Source organism: Tinamus guttatus, unplaced genomic scaffold (genome assembly GCF_059628265.1).
Source record: "Tinamus guttatus ecotype Peru unplaced genomic scaffold, ASM5962826v1 Tinamus_guttatus_pri_ptg000079l, whole genome shotgun sequence".
Taxonomy (NCBI): Eukaryota; Metazoa; Chordata; class Aves; order Tinamiformes; family Tinamidae; genus Tinamus; species Tinamus guttatus.
The window spans coordinates 5,434,654-5,457,606 of NW_028288613.1; positions in this window are offsets into that span (position 1 = coordinate 5,434,654).

The following is a 22,953-nucleotide window of genomic DNA, read 5'->3' on the forward strand; positions in this document are numbered from 1 at the left end:
CTTAGGCTGACTAAGGACCCCATTTTGACACCAGGGATAATTGTTTTATGTGTTCTGGCTATTCCCAAGTGCTGGCGGTCATATCAGCTTCTCGGTCAGACCTTCTAGAAACACAATCTGTGAATTCCTCGTAAGTGCAGGACTATTTTTATTTAGCTATATCAGGGCCCCATTGCCTGAAAACCAATACAGTTGTTTAACTTTTAGGAAAAGAGCCCTAATCTCTTTTTCTTCTATCCCGTGTCTTTTACATCCTAAGACTGGAAACAATCTATATTCTAAACACTCAATGTTTCAGGAATGTTAAATCAGAAGGCTTTATCTGCAATGGGCAAGGGGACATGAGTTGGTTAGCCAGGCAAATAAACACAGTAAAACACACAAATAAAGCCACCACACCTGCAAGAATGTTAGATATGTTAAAAGGGGTTGCATCCCAAGGCGAGCTACAGTGGTTCACTTTTCATCACCAATGACCATGTTACACATGCAGCTGGTGGCTTTACGTAGCCTCCAGCAAGGTCAGAGCCCACAGCAAAGGGAACAGAGGAAGAACTGTTCCCCTGCTTGTAGCAAAAACAGGGCAAGAAGTGATTTGAACTCCAGCTGCAACTTGGCCTGCCTAGTGATAACTGAGCAAAACCACTACTAAGGGCTTCCTTTTCATGTAGAAGCACCCCGCTTCTGCAAGGCCACCTTTAAAACAACCAAACAAGCAAGCGCACATACACAAAAAGCATTGAAAGTACCTTTTTATCTCATGCAACCTTGTTTTTGAGGTCTCCCTGAAGTGAAGTGTAAAGAAACGATTATTTGGTGAAGGGTTAAAATATGGGTTTTTGTTATATTAGCTAGGCATTAAAATAAGTTAACTCGTGTGGCAAACTGGATTTAGAGGGCCAGATTCTGAAGTTACTTGACAGTACAAGGTTCACTTAAGTGCAAACAACTTTCATTTTGAAAAACTTCAAGTTTTGCCAATAGCTAAAGGGGTTAATAGAGGCTGTGCACGGAGAAGATAACCTAAGTTTAAAAAAACTATAGTCATCATTGTTCATTTATTCTCTTTATTGAGGTAATTTAATTATCATATAGACACAAACATTTGCTCCCATGCTGGGCTCTTCACATCTGTTAGTAGAGATTTGATTAGGTCTACACAAATGTGCTAGATTATACCATCTAGTTGGTGAAATTCAAGCCACCTGGATATTTTAGCAACATCAATAAGAATAATTCTCTTTTTCCAAATCAGTAAATCCAAGATATATTAAAAAGAATTAATTAATGAGTACCAGATAGGCAAAACAAACATTTGACAGTGAATCATATTATCAAAGGTTTTGTGGGAGATCCCTCTCAGCTTATGTTTAGATGTCAAATTATATTACCAAAACTAAACAATCTGTTAAACCGATCTCTTAATGCAATAAGTCTCTGCACCATACTCTCTTTTTTTTTCCCCAAAGTCCTTCATGATAACCAGCAGGGCAGTATTTATGGACAACAGTGGGTAAAGCACTAGCAATAATGTTACATTAGCAACTCATTAGTCCATACTAAATGATACATAATATAGAGCTTTTTATCACGTAGGACCTGACGATGAAAACTGCCATTACATGAGTCAAGGCAGTGTGACTGCGTGTGAGCATCGACTCCTCGAGCACATGGCAGAATTATGCTTATAGAAAGTGAATGACACAAAAAAGAAAGCCCCACACAGAATTTGTTGTAAATACATCTGTTAAGAGCACATACAGTTAATTATATTAAATATAAAAAGAGATGAGAGAAAGCAGCTGTTGTCCACTGGAAGAATTCTTTCAAAGTTAGTTTAGCAGCTTACACAGATGTGTCATATTTTTATTTCTTTGCTGCAAAAGAAATCTACAAAGATTAATCTTTATTCAGGTTGGGTATCTTTTGAGTATCTTTTGGTCTTTGCATTATGAAGACTGTACAGGCTGTCAGAGTTGCTGTCTTCTTGCTGGATGAAGAGCTTTCTCTTTGGGTGGAAGACCTATGGCCATGACCAGTCTGGCGTGATACATCCCCATGTGAAGCAAAGAACTTCAGGTTTTCCAGCAGTAGTAGTTAATCTGTGTTGTTGATGTTGATGTGGGAATGGCATCAGTCTGTAGCCTGAAAATAGGTGAGGTTTCTGCAACATCCATGCTCACTGCTCACATGTTCCACCAGATGTCTTCATCCCAGTTCAGATGAAGTGGTGACACCCCAGATAAGGAGCAAAGGCATTGCTGGTAAACAAAGAGAAGTGTTTATCTAGGCACAGCATTATGAATGTGGTGTAAGGCTTAACTTCTAACTTGTCACTGCAAGAGCAAGTTTAGGTAAAAGCTTTCTAAATCCATATAATTGTACTTAATTATTTACATAATGAAATTTTTAAAAGAGAACAACTAAATGGTGATGATTCAGTGAAAATAATTTTCTTCTAAATCTCCAAACTAGCCTCCTCTGGGAAGATTCATTGTCTGCAGGATGTCTTCACTCCAAAGCAGTTAGATATTTATGAAATGTGTGCGGTCCATAAGCATACCTCAAGTAGAAAGCAGCCAGATGGCTGACCCATCCTGTCACAGCTTTGAGAATCCTGAAGAAAATGATCAGCCTTGCATTGACTTTTTTATTCCAACTGAATATACAAGAAATGGGAATTTCTTTTGCGAGTCCACAAGTTACAGAGAGATGCTATAAAGGCACTGGAGATACTCCCGGGGCTGAAACTTAGGCTGAGGCTTTATTTTTTATTGACAAGGTTGAATTCAGGAAGGGATAGAGATTTATGGACACTGATTTATGCCCTCGGTGCTCTACTGTCAACAGGTTGGGCAAAGTTCAACCCCACTGCTTTCTGCTGAATTTCTGTGAAGGTTTTAGAAAGCAAGCTTTTTTAAGTTTTTTTTTTTTTTTAAGAGAGAGTAGCATTTTTTTTCAGTAGCATAAGGGAAACTCTGTGTTTGATGGGTGTTTCACTTATTTTATTTCAAATAAGTACTAACATATTAGTTATGTTGATGCCTGTGACAGCTCTTAGTTCCTGTATCAAAACTGTCATGTTGGGGTCTTGAGAGCACCCCTGGTCTTCACACCCTTCCCCATTTCAGCCCAGCCCGAGGCCATCGGTCCATGCCCAGTGACACTGTAGTAGTGCTAATCTCCAGCCCTGCCACATCCCTGTTCCTGCCTGGCCACAGCCCTCATCTGTGGGGAGAACATGGGGAACAGCATTATGAGAAGGATCCAGCAGTGAAAAGGTGGCTTCTCAAGAGCTATTCTAGCATTTCATGTGACAAAATATGATAGAAAAATCTTTCTGTGTTGTGAGCAGATGGTTTTCCCACCCTGTTCAAAACAGCAAGCCCCAAGCTTTGTGTATGATCAAATATCCTTCCATTCTAAGGTGTATCTGGAACTGAAATTTCAGTAAAAATAAAAATATTGGGAAAGTCTACAGTTTCAGCTCTTTTTTTCTAGTATGACTTTTATAAAGATTCCGCAGGTCCTCTGGTGATAAAAACACCCCTAGCACATCTCCTTCCTCAGGCACATCGTAGGACAGTCAAGCTGCGTCTTTTGAAATGAGACACTGGAACATATGTGTGAGTTTTTGGTGGGATTTTGGTTATTTCTCTTAGTGAGAGCTGCACTGTCGTAACCTACACCGATATTTGATAGTGGCTGGAGATTCCTTCACTGAATAAACAAAACCCAGAAGCTATCACCACCAGGGCAGTGAGAGTAAAAGATGCTGAGAAGAGAAAGAAGTCCTGTTTCAACAGGAGAAATATAACATGAAGAATCTAGGAAAAGTGCTGCTGTAAAGTTTTTAATTGATTGAGTGTTAAACTTGCCTACGCAAAATACTACAAAAAATGCTAATTGGAATTTCTCCAGTGCTTGAACCCAGGAATGCATAGATGTGGCCTGCAGATGTGTCAGGTCTCTGTTCTAACCTTTTACCCTAATGTACTCTTTAGATGCAGACAAGAAATAAGCAAAAATTAACTGCATGTGGACATGCACAAGGTCACACATGCAGCAACCACTGAGTGTTTCTGGGGCTACCAGAGCAGCTCTTGGTGCTGCCAGGCCAGTGTTCAGCACAGACCATCGTTATGGCACCCGCAAAAGGGCCAGGGAGGCTGAACGCGGGAAGGCCTCAGCATCCGCACTTCAACAGGGCATCACTAACCAGAGAGCTGAAAGAATATTAAAATGTGGATGGCTGAATTAGAGTGTGTTCTCCTCATCTTTCTCTCCTAGTCTCAGGGAAACGCTGCTGCGAGCTTGTTCTCTATGCTGATAAACTTCCTGTTAATGAAAGCTTTGCTGGTTGCCTAAAGTAAGGGGGCGGTTCATAGGAGCAGCAGAAAGTCTAGGATCTCTTCAAATGGGCTACACATTGAACTCCACAAATATTGGGCTTTCTGATTACCAAGGATCAAAGGCAAAACGAGCAGACTGATACAGAGTGTATGAAAATCAATTCTTTAGGAAGATGCCTGCCCATATTTATTCTTTTGGAATAATAAATGATGAAGTGATTTCAGCTGGAAGAGACACATTGTGGACAGCTGCTGGTTGTGAGTTCAGGCAAGTGTTATTGTTAGGAGGTAACAATATCATAGATTTTAATTGAAGAACAGCTTGTTAGAAACAAAAAAATTAAACAGTTTTCTGAGAAACTGGAGGCTATTCACCACACAGGCCGCACCTAACCGAGGGCCTGGCCTCATATCTCTACTGCACGTATTTTGGATGGTTTACACAGCATATTTACCCACAGAACTGATATATATTAAATGTATTTTATTGTATTTTTAACTGTTTTTAAAAGTAAACCTGAGAGAGGCCTAGATAACTTGATAGTAATCTGGAAAGACAGAACATAGGCCTTCTTGCCAGTTTGTGGTTAGTTATGGTAAACTGCTATCTGTAATTTACTCCTGCCCACAATGGAAAAGAGAGTTTTGCTCAAATGTGTATTACATTACATGGGGTTACATCCCATGTGGTGACATGGCATTGTGTAACGTCACACAACCAGATAAAACACAACATGTTTTTTCAATGTATTTGAGCAGAATGTAAGGGTCCATTCCGATAGGAAAGGCATTTGCAGAGGGCCCAGCTCGGTGTGCTTGGTTTCTGCCAAACAGCAAACCATTTCTCTAATGGAAATGCTAATCATCATGTTTTTCTGCAAATCTTGCAGAAGTAAATCCAGAGTATCTTTTAATTGGGAGCCTTTCTTTATGGTCTTCAGATGTTTAGAAATGTGCATAATCTAATCTTATTAGGGCCAGATTCTACATGCTGCACGCTCTGACAAAAGGGGAGAAAGTTCTTGCCTGCAGCCTCTATTCTGCTCTATTCTACACTTATTGTTGTATTATGGAATTACAGTATGCGGACACTTTTGACACAGCGCTCTCACTGCCAATCCTTCGTTCCTCCCTCCCCTCTTGCAGAAAGGAGTGAGTGCACCAGCCCATAATACTTTGGGTAAAGCCAATGGGAAAATCTTTGAGGGAATAAAGTTTCATTGCAAAATGCTCTCTAGTTGAAACAAAAATACTTCATGAAATGGTATCAATCTTAAAGAAACTGTGAATCAGAAAGGAAAAAAATCTTCTAAAACTTACCATATGTAAGCTTTCATTTTTAGAGCAGACATCTTTTAATTTTAAGCTGCTTTAAGTAGTGCAGTAACCAAAATAAAATTTCTGAATGTAGGTGAATGTAATATTTCAGTTGATTAAAGAAAGCCACAGAGATAGTCTAAATTTTGTCTTTCATTCAACAGCTGAATTTAGTCACATTTTAAAGTAGCATGTTCCTTCCTATACAGAATTCACATGGTTTCAGCTTAAGGAATTTCACTAACTACCAAGAAGCTCTGTCTTAACTAACTTTTACACAGGTCTTCTGCCTGTTGCCTGGCTCTGTGCCTCCCAAAACGGCTAATCGGTAGGAAAGAATAGTCTGTGAATATGAGCTGAAATTTGGACTGACTCAATATATCTTTTTATCCATTTCTTAGGATACATTCTGTGGCTTATTTATGTTGACTTATTTAGTCCTGTAATGATTTCTATATTAAATTTTGGCTCAGCTGGTTTAATTGCATCTTATGAAACAAAAAAGGACCAATCTCTAGTTGTCTGTATTTGGGTTGGGACCTCTTTCCACCTCATCATTTTTCCTTCCCAAGAGGGATATAATACGACCAAAGGCTGGTGGTGAAATCAAAAAAATCCATCACTTGTTCACAGTGTGCAAGCCGAGAGAGAATGAATGATCAGAAAAACGATTTTTTAAGTGTAAGGTAATGTCAACCCTAGCAGGAATAATTTGTGCCCTTCAGCATCTGCAGCTGCATAATAGTCACAAGGGAGTTGTTGGACTGATTTTTTTTGTTAAGTGTTAGCAAAGTCAGAACTCCAAATGCAAAATATATTGCTTGGGAACATTTGTACCTGTCTCTGAAGAACACTGCTACAGACTGCAGTAAGAGATGCAGATTCAGTATTTTGGTATCCTGATGGGGACACTGTTCTTGCAATGCTGCTCAAGTTAGGGACAATAAAATTGCCTCATTTTCCCAGACCTGTAGCCTCAATCTGGTAAGAAGAAAAGTATCTCTAAGTAGAAATATACTAAAAAGTGCCTACAGGAAATGCTTAAGTCTTCACCCAAGACAAAGGAATTTGGCAGAAATACATAATGCTATTTTTGACAATATAAATGGTGATAGCACTGTCTTGTAAACCCTTACAATACATAAAATGGCCTTTGCAGCTTTATCTATAAGCAGGAACACCTGTGGCATGTGTCAGTGAAATGAAAATGATGTATTTCTTGTTTGAGGCTTTAACTGCTCTAGCCTAAATTCAGTCTTGATCTGACTACTTGGATCTCCATTGCCGAATTTGGCACTTGGATATGCATGAACCACAGGAACTCCAGAAGATGCTGTAATTAGTAGAAATGAAATATAGTGTGATGCATTTTTCTGCAAACAGAAAAAACAAAACTCCCTCTTGCAACTCGCCTGCCTATGGAAAGTCAACAGAAGTCTGTATGTGATTTGGGTGTCCCTTGAGCTTTCTTCCCTTAAGTATTAGTGAGACTTAAGTACAGTGAGACTGGCTGTACAATTTCAGAGAGAAAAGAGGTAAGGAAGCATTCAGTACTTTGGGGAACTCAATGTAAGATGCAATAAATCAAGACCACATAAATACAGAACAGGTAGCAATGCAACCAGGGACACAGAAGAACTAGATGTTCCTCAAGTTCAAAGCTATGTCTCATATAGCACTGGCCCACCATAAAACGTGCCCTGCTTTTATCCTCACTTGGTAACATCACAGGAGACCATGAGATGTCATTTCCTTCTCACTCCTAAACTTCATAATGATTCAAAATGACCTTAACTTCAGGGAATATCAGCTTATGATTTTGACTTGGCCTTTCTGCAGGCATTCGTTGTGTAATATTGTTTCTATGCAAAATTTAGTGACATTCTCATGGCTGTCCTTCAGGTGATTCACATTTGTGATACCTTTGCTATATACGTTCAGCTCACTCAAGGCAAATCCATGTTTTTTACCATATGCCGAAGTAAAAGTTGTGATGGTACCTGCTTGTATTGGAAAAATTGACAAGCAGATAATTATATATATCCTGATGAAGGCACTATGATTATTGAAAATCCTTTATCAGGTCCCAGTCATGACTTCTGAATAAGCATCCTCTATACATTTAGAGCAGATCTGTAGCTTGACTTCACTGAAACCACTGAGGTAGAGCACTGATTCATCAGTGATGAATCTTACCTGAGGTGCTTTTTAAATTAAGGATGAATTGTCTCCTTCCCCTTTTTTTGTAGGCACAAAAAATACCTATTTCCTTGTGCAAGGCTTAAGGAGCACTGCAAGAATTGCACCTTCACGTAGAATCTGCAGTCTCCTGTATTGCAGTGAGGACTGTGCACCCAAGTGAAGGCAGAATTTGGTCAGCCCGTGCAAACACAATTCAATATAAACATGAAGGTGCTCATTTCTCTTTCCATGATTGTTCTAGTGAGACAAAAAAATCATCAGAAGGTGAATCACTGTTGCAACGGATACTTGCCAAGACATGAAAAAATAGGGATGGCCTGTGAAATAAGAGGCAATGGGAATAAGAGTGAAAACAAAGGAATTGTTGAAAAATACTAGATACTACTGCATGATAATGGAAAATAATTACCAAAACCTACAAATGTTACATCTCAATTGCTTTCTGCCCTTGTGTGGAAATTGGTGTATGTGTTTTAAAGTGTCATACTGGAAATTAACAATGATAAAATTAAAACACTTGTAATGTAAAATATTACATGTCTTCTCTCAGGATTGAGACATAGCACTCAAGAGGATTAGCTTAAAAAAGTCAGATAATCCTCACAAGTGGGATAAATATATCTTATAAAAATTCCTGGAGCATACTCTCAGGAAGCGTTTCACTAAAATTAAATTAGCAATAACATTAGGCTTCCTATAGCTATATTTTTAAAAAGTGGTTAAATATCAATCAAAAGTAGCACACAACAATATTTTCTCATGTACCTGATTTCATTTCTGCCTCTTTAGTGTTAGGTGTCTGCTCATCTTAGCAGTGACAGGAGGGATGAACAAGTGAGATTTTGTGACAGAATTCTTCCTTGTAAAATATTCCTTGGGTAGGAGAAGTAAAGATGCTTATTTTGTTGCTTGGTGCAGAGTAAAGTGTAACCTGTAAGAAGCAGGTTTTGGGTGCAGTTTGTAGCTTGTTGTCTCTTTGGGATGTCCCAAGTGTGAAGAGGACAGAGATTTTCAGCTGCTATGGAGGAGAAAAGATTCCTGCCTAAGATTACATCTCATCACCAGTTTTTCACTTAGTGATTAGGCAGACTGATTAGCTTAAAATCCAAAGGCTCCAAATTGCCAAATAATTAAGCAGCAAAATGTGGGGAAATTTGTGGAGAGAGGGAAGTGTTCTTATCTTCATTAAGTGCAGTACCAGGAAGAAGTGTTGATAAAAAGAGAGGTGTCCCTCCAGATAAGGGAGTGTAATGGAGGCTGCATATAGAAATTGGGTGACATATCGAAAAAAAGAAATTCTAAGTAAGTGTCACTTTATGAAGTGACTCTTTTTATCACAAATGAGTAGATCTCAGGAGTAGTTCTAAAGCAGGAAAGAGTGGTGGAGTTCAGGTGAGCATTCAAAGGCACAAGAGAGAAAGGAAAAAAAAAGAAAAATGTCCATTTGCAGCTTAAAATTTGACACAACCAGACGCAGGAGTAATGAAACAGTTTCACAGGAAAGGAAGAAGCAAGAAAGATAAGGCCAGAGACTGGGAAGGCAGAAGTGAGACAGGGCAACTGAGAGATAATAGAAGAAAGGATTCTCCACTGAAGAAAGGAAAAAGAGATGGAAAAGACACAAGGAAGAAAAAGATGTGTTAAAATTGGATCAAATTTCAACATTTTCTGGAGCACTTTGGTCATTTTATGTTTTGGAAGGCGGTAAGATGATCCAATCTAATCATCTCTGTCTTGCAGTCTTCTGTCTTCAGTGACAAAAGATGACTTGGCAAGAGCTCTAAATTGAAAGTTGGAGAAAGAAAATTTGGGTAACAAGGCTCCATAATGGTGTACCTATGGCTGAGAAGAGTCAGGTGTGGAGGCCTAGCACATAACACAGCTGAAGAACTAGGTTTGAACAGGAAGAAGAAACTGCAGTGTTGGCCTAGCAGGACAAGAAGCAAACAAAATGGAGGAACTTGAGAAGCTAGAGAAGTCTATGATACCAAACATGATATTACCAGGGTAGATAAATAAATGGAATAGAAATCATGACTTGCACATAGAAGTGAAGGAGGAGGGATTGTTCAGGAGAGAGACCTAAAGATAAAATGCTTGAGCTGTGTGGTATGTTAATGATCTAAGGGAAAGGACTCAAGAGAACTATTGTGCATAGAATTGGACTGCGTTCAAATCACTTTTGTGATAAAAGGTAGAAATGTTATATTGACAACAAACTGGTGGCTGCCTCTAGACCTCATGTTTGCTTATAAATATGGAGAAAATTCTGTGTCACAGTAAAAGATACATGCTCAAAATGGTCGCTTTGAGAATAATGACCTCTCCAGGCATATACTGGAGAAGAAATGCTCCAGGTAATGATACATAACAATTGTTCCTGAGGTTGCAGCAGACACATTTCTTCATCACAGTGTGAATTAAAACAAGGAGTGTTGCTGTTTTACAGCTGACATTTGTAGGCAGAGAAGACTTTGAAAGTACTTTGTAAGGTGCTTATAGAAAACAAATCCAAATTCAGTCATCATAAGTTTATGCAGTTTCAATTCAGTGATAAGGTAAAACTAAGGAAGTTGGCTTTTGCATTTCAAAATTGCTGATTTTCATATGTCCACTTATAAAAAAGACCTTACAGTTGCAGAGCTGGGGTGACTTAATCTGGTAAAACCATGAATTTGTTTAAATCAAAATAGAAAAGGTGTCTGTAATCTTAATTTTTAGATCAAGGCTGAAAATGTTACAGGCAAGTGCTCTGGTTTTACCTGCTTGAATGATGCATAGTCTGGAAAATATGTTTTGTATCAAGTATATTACCTTCTCAAATAGTAGGCAGAGTAAATGTTGCCTTACCAATTTGAAGGACATTAACTGGCATTGCAACATGGAAAGAATAGAATCAGCCCAATTCTCAGAGACTCACTGCAGTTAATGAAACAGAAAAACACCTCAGTATGCAATGACTAAACCTTTAATTACCTCTCTGACTGATGGAGAGAGGCTAAAATCTGATAAACATGCTTAATTACTGGCAATTACAAAATAATGAATCTTTTTGAAATATACGAGGTGTTTTGCAATATCATTTTAACATTGGCAATGACAACTGTACGGCCTTTAGAGGCTGCCCGGAGAGGCTGTGGAGTCTCCTGCTCCGGGGATATTCAAAACCCGCCTGGATGCCACCCTGTGCCACGTGCTCTGGGTGTCCCTGCTGGAGCAGGGCAGTTGGACTAGATGATCTCCAGAGGTCCCTTCCAACCTCAACCATTCTGGGGTTCTGTCATTTAGGAAGAAGATGACAGTGATTTTTTTTTCTATTAGTTTTAGCAGAGCAAGGTTAGGCTGGCCTTGAAAGGAATTGGCACCTTCAGCAAAACTGTGATGTGGACTGACTAGCAAGTATCTCAGGCTTGGGGGCGTTTTGTTTCATCCACCCCTTTTGGAAAGGGTGTCCATATTTGTAAAATGTTGCTGTGTTTTGGAAATGACTATGAGGTCTGCTGTGGTACCTTGGTTTATATTTATGGATAAAAGCAGTCCCATTTCAGCAAGGTTTTCTTTTGGTGAGTAAATCCCTATGTCTGTAATGGTGTTCCCAAAACTCTACAGTCCTCCATGTATTTCCACTTGATTTCGTATGAGAAAATTCATGGATGACTGTTATAAAATATTCTTTATAAGTTATTGGCAAAGCTTGCAAGAAGGATAAGAGTTTTCACTGATTTCTGTACTCAGTGACTGCAATAGGAATAAGAAGGTTGGCAAAAGTGAAAGAAAATCCCTAGCTGATTTGATGTATGCTGCTGAGCCATTCAATATACCTAAATTTTGACTGATAATGCAACACATCAAAATCTCACAGTGTGCCATCAAAAAGTGCATCTAATCTTACTGAAACGAGATACAATGGATTTGAATATGGCTGAAGAATTCAGGGATATTCAGGAAAGAGAATGAAACATCAGCCAATGCCATCAGCCAGTGTTCAAGAGGATAGCTTTGTTAGGGACTCAAATTGTGCCATGCATGACTATGTGAAAAATAACTCTTATAACTCTCTCTACCACTTATAACTGTCATTCAGCTGTGAGATTAAGTTCATCCTGCTACAGAGAGACAGCACAAGCATCTGCACTGCTTAAGCAATTTGGGAATTCAGAATTGGATGGTCCTTGTACTGCTTTCTTCCCCTAGGTCAAATTCACCTTCAGCAAAAATGGCACATTTGGCCCAGCCAGGGGAAGATATTTCAAATACCTGGTCAAATGAGGGCTGGTCCATTCAAGGAGGTGAGACCTTGCTTTGAGATGCAACCACTTAAAGTGTTCTAGCTGAAGCTAAGGATTCAGGTGAAGGGTAATAGAGTCTTTAAAACCCTCCAGTTGATCGTGAAGGTTGTCTGGCCTTTAAAGAATAGAAGCACCTTAGTGCATGGGTAGAGTTGTAGGACCAGCGGGATTGAAAGTGTGAGCAGAAGAGAATATAGCTGCTCAAGTGTTGTGCTGGAGAATTTGCAAAGACCTGGCCGTAGAAATGGATGTGGCTGATGAGGTGAATTTATTGTATGCGTTTGATGATATGGAGAAATAAAGCTGCAAGCCTGAAGAGCAAGGGGCCAATATCCTCCAACCAGGGTGTGTGTTTTAGTGTGTGACTGTGCCCATCGTTGGGAGCTGCCCCTCTTCCAGGAAAATCACCTAGGGATCTGCAGAGGAGGGAGAAATGTAGGTTATAGATGTGGGAAAAATCGACTGAGACTGCAAGGGGACATTTAGCGTAAGGCTATTGCGTTTTACTGTGATGCATAAGCTATTTAATATGCTATACATAAGGATGTGATGGTGATAAAGTGTCAGTGGTAGCTTGTGCTCTTATAAGCAAAAAAAAGTTTTAGGATTTGTTAAATTTTACACCATGAATCATTATGCAAAGCTCTGCAACTCTTGACTTCCACTGGTGAGATGACAATCTCCACATGTCTCCTCACTAAATTAAAATCACCAATTAGGAGGCAAAAAGCTAAGTCTAGTTAGAGGAAACTAGCACTGTACCCTAAGCTCTATTTGCATTTATTGCAAATAGGTACAGAAAGCTTTTATAGGGTATGAGAGAGGAGGAGGAGTGTGGGGTGAAATAGTGGGATTCAGGTTTGCTGCAATAGCCTGCACCTTGGCAAAGGCGTGATTGCTCATCCATGCCTTTCATATACAAATCTGTGTAAATGAGAGAAGATAAAAACTAAGTTTCATTTAGGACTCTGATGACTAAGCATTTGGATGCGGTTGCTTTTCTACCAGGAAAAGCTGAGTTTGAGCTGATGGGCTTTCCCCTTCATCCATTTATGTTTGCATCTCAGAGGCCAATTTTCCTTCTCCTCTCACGGCAAAGGTGAAAAAAGCAGAGCACTTTCCAATGCTTTTATGTACTGAATGAGCTCAGAAAGTCCTATCATTCCTTAAGAGAGTTACTATCGATTTACTTGTTTGTTTTTTTACAGAAACTGTTTTAGTTGGGTGTATGAGCAGCTGGGTCACTCTAAAGACTTGTTTGTACATCATCTAAGAGTCAACCTGTTCATGCCCTCCCTTTGCCACAGCACGGCTTTTTTCCATTTATTCTAGGAATATCCTTACATCCTCTTTTAGCTGATGTTTGCCAACAGATGTTTGCCACTGTCTGTGACAGGAGAGAGCAAGCTCTATTTATTCTTTTCTATCACATACATATATGTGTGGGTATGCATGTGTATTAAACAACCCTGTCTCAGCTATGTGCTCAGGAGAGAAGTGATGAAAAGTGGACTCAGAATGAAGTATGATAAAAAAAGAAAGAAATTGTAGTATATTTTATTTTTTACTAGTTGCTACTGATTAGTTCTGGAGTCTTTCTTATTATGCCCAACAATAAATATTTACCTGACATTGTCCATGCCACACACTATACTGTAACCTCTGCAATACAAATATCAAGTGTCTGGGTTTTAACCACAGTAAACTCTATATCCATGAGACATTTTTATTTCCCAACATGTTGTAGGAGGTCTTATATTTCTTTTAGGACTATAATGGGAAAAACAGATTCACAGCGTTGGAATTCATTCCTTCTTGGTCTTAAAGTGCTTGCATTTCATGACATTCAGACATGTAGAAAGTTCACCTTTTCTCCCTGAGGCATTTGAAAATGACAAATAACTGTGGTGGTGGTGGGGAAATCACATTTTACTGTTATTATTATTACCTGTCTTACTAGTAATGGTTTATATTAAATTCTGCTGCTTTTCTTAAGTTATTACTTGAGATTAGGGCTGTGAAGAAAAAGAAAATTACTCAAAATATGTTTTAGATAGAACCAAAAGCATTTAAATTGAAACCAAGTATTGCCAATGCTGGTCACAGCAAAGGTTCTCCTGAGATAGTAACAAATTTGTTTCCTTCCACAGTGTGCTTCTGTAATAAAAGCAAAGCAGTGCAAACCAAAGGGCAGTCCAGTTCCCAGAGTGATGGGGCAGTAATGCCTGCTTTGAATGAGAGAGTCCAGCCAAGCAAGGACACGGCCACAGTTAGAGGATCTGGAGGAGTTCCAGCCTCAGACCACAAGGAAAATGGACTATCATAGGGATGGTAGAGTGCATGGGAGCCTATGCCATCCTCTGTTCATGTTCAGTGTTTCCCCTCAAAAACTATTTGAAAAAAATGTGACTAATTTTAGTTTGCTTGGTAATTTCCTAGAATAATGGGCTACTTATAGCAAAAAACAAACAAATGAAAAAAACTTATTTCAATTCTTTTTTTTAGGCTGATTTATTTTTAAATAGCAAGAGGAATAGGTCCATATGGTTAGACTTTATGTAAATAAAAAAAGTACAGCTGTATTCTGCACTTATCACTAATATCCCAGTAATGGTTAAGAAGCTCTAGTTATATACAGAAACCCATTATTCCAATCACCGTCTAAGCAGAAAAAAACCTCAGTTCATTCCCTTAGTCACTTCTAGGCTAAGAGAAACAGCAGTTCGTCCTACCAGAGAGAAAGGAGCATGAAGAAATAATTAGGTAAGAGTAGGCAGAGATAAAAGCTTCATTATGATTATTGCTAAGTGTTTTCCTCTGGACATTACGGGGAATTAGACATTTCTAGAGGCATTTGAGAGAAAACAAGGAGGTGGGTTGACTGGTGTTCACAGGAGCTTCTTCCATGCATGAAGACTGGCAGAGGAGCAAGGGCAAAGGTGCCCATTGGCAAACATAACAAATGGGTGGTGTTGGCAGGCACCGCTGGCTGATCAATGGAGGGAGTTGACATGTTGATAGCCAAGAAAAAAATGCTAGGTGGAGTGCGGATAGGTCATGAAGGATCTTTAGAGAGAAGATGAATAGTGTATGCTGGGTGCAGTGACAAGTTCATGGATGATTCACTGTGTTTTCTTTTTTGAAAGTCTAAACTTCCACATTATTTTTATTTGATTAATGTTATTGAGTGGTTTTGACTTATTTTCTCATAATAACAAGCATTCCATTCATTTTACAAGAATCTGTTCAAAATAATTGATGGATCCAGTGGGTTAGTTGATGTCATGACATGTTGGTATTATCAGTTACAATAGCTCAGTGCACAGTAAAGGGCCTTTAAATTACTTAATATAAATTGCTTGATTGTTCCTAACTAAAAAGCATCAAACAGCTTGTGGTGTGCCCGAGATAGGTAGCATGAATTGCCTGGAGAAAAAATAAGTAGAGTTAAAGATTGAAGGCTACCCAAAGGTGATGGTTGTTTGTATAGATGTACTTAGTTTTTTAACATGTTGTTTTTCATGAAGATTTCTTTTTATGCTTTTCCAAGAATTGAAAATTTTGTTTCTGGAGGAACAGATCCCAGTGTCATCTTCAGTAATAATGAATACACTAAAGAAAACTCTAAGGATATTTTCTCAGCCTCCTGTTATCTCCTCTCCTCCAAGGAGGTATGGACAGACATCCACATGGTAACTCAATGACCTTCTTTCGTCCCACTTGCTACGAATAGCTAGATGCATCCAAAGTAGCTGACTGTATTATGTATGTGCACCTCCATAACCCATCTCCACCTTTCCCATCCTTTCCACCTTGTTTTGTAATGTTCATAAAATAACATGCTCATCAATGACTAGCTTCCCTAGGGAAGGGGAGAGGTTTGGCTTCCTAGGACAGTCCTGGCAGTCTTTTATCCATCTTTCCTATGCTTCAATTGCTGATAAAGTCAAGGTAAATGTTAAATCTTCAGCTGTGTGGGATGAAGTTTATAATCCTGAATGACGGTTTATGAAAATCTTGGTGAGAATGTGCCTGCCGATGTTTCCATTGCACTGGCTTTGTTCAGGACATAGCAATAAATTGGAATTCATCCATGAACCCTGTTTATTAGAAGAATGGGAAAAAGATGTCTAAGCAACAGAGCTGGATAGTGGAGCACTGAAGTGCTATATTCTTACATGCCTGTTGTATGAAAAACCTTCAGGATGTTCCACACAATTTCATGACAACTGCCTACATATGTATAGACCTTTAGGTGCCCTGACAATGGACAGGCAAAGTCTATTATATCCTGTAACACATGACTTGTGGTAATGGAAATGAGGGCAGTCCATATTCCTTGAAAATCCGTGAAAAAGAAATGACAAGATCATGGGGGCTGGAAACTGAGATGAAAAAAACAAGGGAGGTGGATGGAAGGGGTGAAGAATCCTCTACATTTTAAGAAGTATTTCCACAACATTCCTAAAAGCAGTAAGTTTTGTAGTAGTAGCTGCTGTAAATTGTCACTTTTTCCCTTCAGTGGAGTGACAGCAATTTATGTAGACCTAGGATGTAGCCCTCTGAAAAGGTAAATTTGTGCCCTTTCCTTGAATGCTAAACAGAGATTTAAATACCACACTGAAAACATTCAAGTTTAATGATTTTGGCAAATACTTTCTTCTCTCTGGATCTACATACCATCCCAAACACAGAGAAGCTCCTTCAATAAATGTTTTTGAAGTGCTGCAAGTCTAAGATTTTTTTTGATACTTGCTTTTAGAGGAGCTTATATATAATCCCTTTTAAATTACTGTGCCTATGGATGTTTGCATGATAAGGCACTTTATAAATTAGACTGTATTATACTGTATTGAAAGTTGAAATATGAAGCTATATTGGCTAGACAATATCTTATAATTAGAGTTCAGTTTCACCATCTAAGTGGAAGTGTTGACTACCCCTCAGCCTGGAGGTATTGCTCTCTGCTTAAGGTACAAGCCTAAGTAAATCCCTGTATCTAAGAACTTCATATATTTATAGGTAGATTTTCTAGCGAGTAGTACTTGATTTTTTCTTTTTTTTCTCTGTGTATCTGTAGGCAAACGAAAGCTGAATGCTAAATTAAGCCCGAGGTTTTCAGCAATATGAATCTAAAGTCAGTTTGTCATATATGTATGCAGAACCCTCTACAGAAGAGGACACTATGTGATTCCTTTAGATGTTATCAAGAGCTATTACCTGTTTATCATTAGTGAGCCAGTCCACTTTCTTTCCAAGATATACAAACCTGACCGACACTTGCCACTGAATATTTTATCTGCATCAAAATGTGTGTTTCGGGCTTACATTCAGGCCAATTAGAAGACCTTTCCACAGCCCTCTTTCTGCAAGATTTTAGTGTAATAAAGTATTGCATATATAATGGTCAGAAAAAATCTTATTACCTGACCAGCCTCGGATGAGAGATCAACAGCATTCTGAAGGGAGGAAGAACATTTAAAAATGAAGAACAGTAGGAAATTTTGAAGGCCACAGCCATCCATCTCATGCAAAGTGAAGCAGTTTTCAAATTGGGCTATCAATGAACTGTGAATTCTACACGCACGTTAAGGTAATCTGCTTTCATAGCCGCCTTAGCTATCCACACTTAGCCATCTACGGACTAGACCGCAAGTCCTTTGAAGTGTCAGATGAGGTGGGTATTGCTGCAAATTTCCATGCTGCAGCAGGATGCTGCTGGTGGAATCTGCTACTGAAAGGTATTTGAACCTCAATCTGTGACATGAATATGTTGGTGCAGAAAACGTCACTGCCAGCAGTCATTGGCTTGGAGTGATGACAAATGATTATGGTGTTTCTTTCCATTGTGTGCATGGTTCTCTGATGTGATTCCATCCCCTCTGCTGTATCACAAAGATCATTCAGTTTCTGATTGAAGTCCCTGGCATCTTACTTCCAATGCCCTGCGGCATTAACACATTGCATGGTTCTGTTTCAACATCCTTTGCTTCTTGGCAGAGATTTCCTTGTGTATTCCAAGCCTAGACAGTGCATGAAAGGATTTTGGAGCTTTTATACAACAATCTTGGATTTTTTTTTTCATTAGGTAGCGACTAACTAGTCTATCTTCCCATTAGCTGTAATGAAGTCATAAATTATACTGAGAGGTTATATGAAGGTAGATATCCCTGTAGCATTCTGCACAAACGTTTCCAGAAATAAGCTTATGGAAATAGATTTCTTGAATAACTGAAATATTTGAAACCTCAAATTTGTTTTGTTCAAAAAAACAGATAGAAAAAATACATACATATGTGTACATATATGCATAGCCACACATATACAAACACACATGCTTTCACACACATCATGCACAATTGCAACTGAACTTTGTATTGAACTCATGATGATTTCTTAAAAGAAATATTTTTGTGAGATGGAATTTTCTGTGGCAAAACTGGTTTTCCAAATCTTTTCATACCTGTTGTACACAGAACCACAACAGGTTTGACTGATGAAGGCATTTGGTAGAAGTGCGTCCAAAAAGTCTCTGTTATGAATAAGCAGGATGTCCAGTTCCTCTGGCAGGAAACACTAATAATCTTGCAAGTGCTCAAAAATCTCCCAAATAACCATTTCTGTCTTTCCCAGCATAATGCAAAGCACATTAGATAATAAAAGTAAACAGAAAACTCACACACCAATATTTCCTGTAGCACACAACTGTATCCTCACCTAAATGCTAATCACAAGCTGATACTTGCCTGCATAAATCTAATCAGTTGCTTTCAGAATTGCATGAGGAGAGGTTCCTTTCATCCACATGGGAAAACAGCCAAATCGAGTAGCACATTTGTGTCCTTTAATAGCGCTGTTTTCTCTGAAATGTACAGTAACAGGCTCTCTACTTCTCACAAGTGTCCTGATAGACACATACTCGTGCTTATTTTAATTTCCTAGGCATCCAGCTCTGAAGGCAGAAAGGTTTTAAGTGCCTGGACATATATCCTGCCAGGTATTGAGCAATTCAACTTGAAGAAGGTGTTTTGTCACCATATAGGATTGGACAGAGTGTTGGTATTAGGTGCGATTAGATACCAAAGCAGGATTCTTGCCTGTGTATCTGCCATCAGCAGAAATGACTCCGATCAGCTAAATAACAATACAAATAGTGTTGATTGCTGAGGAATTATTTTTGAAATAGGAAAGGTGGAGGGAAGCTGATTCAGCTAGGGTTTAAGTTTGATCACTTGTGCTAAACTTCATCTTCTCTGCTCACTCAGCTTCTCCCAGTGATGGACATTCTGGTCCTTCCACCCTCTGTCCTCTCCAGGTGATGGGAAGTGGGAATATCCTGCACCTACTCCGCAGAGGCACAAGTCTCCTTAGCCACATGCTGCTTTCTGCAGTTTCAGGTACCTGTTTTTCATGTTGCTACCTTAGGGAAATGTTTCTTTTGTGTAATCCTCAGCAGAAACAGTCTCCAGCTTGGTGGATGCAGGCACATCCCTGGAAAAGGCGCAGTCAGTGCAGCCCATAGGTGATATAACTGATACAGGTCTCAGCATGACTCTGTACCCAGCTGGAGTCACCTGAAAATTTTGAGGCTGAAAAGGGGGATATCTTTCTAATTGAGGAAGGGTAACTCACTTCTGAACTCCTTTGATCTGAACAAAGTTCTTTTTCAGGAAAACAAACCAGACTTCAGTGTTTTGTTGTGCCTGACCTCTACTGTAAACTCTCCCTTTCCTGCACCAGCATTTCAGTCCATCCATGCATCCTTCCCCCCAAATAGGGCATGAGTGGCAAAGAGGGGACACTACAAAAAGATGTTGACAGACATCATGGCACCTGTGGCCTTAAAGGGCTATAGAAAGCAGGGAAGGATATTTTGCATGTGTTCTTTCTTTATACATATATATATTTTTAATCTGATCTCCTTCAGCTGTGTAACTATAAAACTAGAATTTGTGCATTAAACCCAGAATGCAATTTAGCAGAGAATTAAAAACAACACAGGATGAAAAATCTTCTGGGCTTTTTTCGTCACACAGTTTTAAAAGTTGAGTGGATTAGCTGCTACAATTTTTTTTTGTTGTCAAATTCCCCAAAAAGCAATTATGTTAGTCCTCATTACAAATGAAGCATCAGTATTGTTTTGTTTTATAAAATGGAAATGTTTTAGCATGGAGTTGCCTCTGAGAGTGCAAAAGAGCTTGTATAAAATTGAGGCTGCTTCTTCTGCTTTACCCTTCATGACTCAAGAGTGGTTAAATAAATTTCACTAAACACCATTTTTAGTTTTAGAAGAAAAGTGAGGATAAGGCTTATTCATATGTAACTAAAATGGCGTTGTTGAGCAAGTTTTAGTAAACCACTGAAGGCAAGATTAACTTAACAGGAAAACTGCTTTGCTTAATATTTACCAGATAATGTTATTCTCAATATCTTTAAAGACAGAGTGCCTTAAATTGAAACTCTGACTTTCTGCTTTAAGAGAACTTGGAAGAGGTCATGTTTTGAGCATATGTGTAAAACAGCATTCCATAACTGATTTATTAACATATGAGGTCATATTTATGATTTTCTTTTTGAAATATATGAAAGCAAACTATAACTCCATAATCCTGTATGATCTATTTGACCAAAAAAATTTCAAAAGTCCAAGAAGAGAGTGAAAGAAGAAAAAAAAAAAGAAAAAAAGCGCTAATACAGTGTTTTTAGTTTTAGTTAAAGGTTATTCTCCAAAGAACAAATTAATATAATTTGTATTTGGTATGGATCATATTGGATATTTTATTTGCATTCTTTTACGTCTCAGGAGAGGTGTTGCTAAATAAGTCCAAATGGGACAAAACATATATTTTTTCCTCTAAAGGCAAACACGGCAGTTTTCAGACTATGAAGTCCCAATGTATGTGGAGTTCTGAAGAACAGTCTTAAGGAGAGCGTAGATGCCCAGGACTACCACAGGCTTTCTTTTTTTCTTTTTTTTTCTCTCTTTCTCTCTCTTCTTTCCCCCCTCACCCCACCCCCCCGTCTGTGGGGTCTTTTCTGCATATAATTTCTGAAATTTGAAGCACATGCTTGGTTGTTCTGTAGCACAGGTCCCTCTTCAGCAGCCCCCATTCACTCTCTATCAAAGTCAAAGCTACCTTTGAAGTCCTCCGTGTGCTGCAGAGGTGACACCTCCTCTGTTGCATGTTCTCCAGGGCAGGGACTGCTTTGGTGTGGGTTTGCATGAGGCCTGGCAGTGCCCTTGTGCGACTATTTAATTACCATTTAAATACATGATCTGGATCAACAGGTGCTCCTGATTGCCCTGTATCTGGCTACAATTTGGTTGACATTTCTACATTCAGGCCTGAGACCTGGATCCTCTCAAGAGATGTAAGGAGCTAACGGTCCCTAAGATCACCCAAAGTCCCATCAGCCATTTACATGTGCTCTTCCAAGGCTCTGCAGGGTGTCTGGGTGCTCTGGCCTTCTACTTTAACCCTTCTGCTATGGTGTTGCAGGAAAAACTGAGTTTATCATGTTATTTTTTTAACTATGAGTTTAGCACAGGATTCTTTAGCCGTAGGAATCCTTGAAATCACTCAGGTATTAGACTTGGTAGAGACTGTCTTAGAGATCAGAGAAATGCCCTAGTAATTATCATCTCTTAATCAGAGCAGAGCCTGCCATGAGTATTAAGCTGAGTAAACCTATAGAGTAATGCCTATAGAGTAATGTCCCTTAACCTATAGAGTAATGCCTATAGAGTAATGTCCCTTCCTTATCACTCATCTGATCTCCTTGTCTTTTGTTCCAGAAGCAAACTCAAATCTTGCTCTGCTGCTCCAGGACCTTGTTCCTAGAGACCATTTTCCACAGGAGGTCAATGGTGTGGGGACCAGTCCATCTGGGGTATCAGGTTGTGGATTTGATGGTCTCCCAGTGACAGTTCTCCAAGGGAGTGACAAGTGTCTCCCTTGGGCAGAGCCGCTCTGAATGCTATTTAATAGGCTTATGTTGGGCAAGTTTAGACATGAGTCAAACATATAATTTGAAGTGGAGATCATAATTTCATACAAACAACCCTCTCTCAGTTATAATCCACTCTCACAGGCTGCTGATGGATGAAGCTTGACAAAAACAAGAGAGACAGAAGGACAAATTAAACGAAGGAGGAAAAGTGATTTCCTCCAAGAATGTTGCAATGGGAAATTTGAAATTGAAATGAAATGTATTCTACTAACTATGCATTTGCTTAAGAGCAAACGGTGAACTGTTTTATTTCTGATTAACTCTGATTTATTTACTAGCAAAAGTAAAGACCGTTCCTTAGAAAACACATTTCAAGTTCTGAAATTTTCTGTGCAAGAGCTAAATTTTAGGGAGCTAAAGTGATTGTGGAATTTTCCATTGTGAAAATAAAAATTATAATTATACACCTCTATAGAGATATTCTGTGGCTTCAATGCAAGACTGAGCTGTTTCCAAGGGATTCTCTTTATGTGTAACTATCTTGTAGTTTCTGTAGCTGTCTTAGGCACAGCTTGTGTGTTGCCTGCTACAGAGATTATTGTGATATTTTAAGATGTTTGTGTGTGCTACAGAAGGAACTGTTATTTCCTACCTCCCTACATATCTTTATCTACCTTCCAAGATGATGTGATTCATGGTTAAACATTGAGACAAGAAGAGAGTAAAATATATTAAAATACATGTAATTGACTGTGGATGCTGCAGCCCGGCTTAGGAGCAGCTTCTACAGCTGCTCCTAAGGTTATGTGGCAATCATACCCTCTTTGACGGAAAAAATGCTT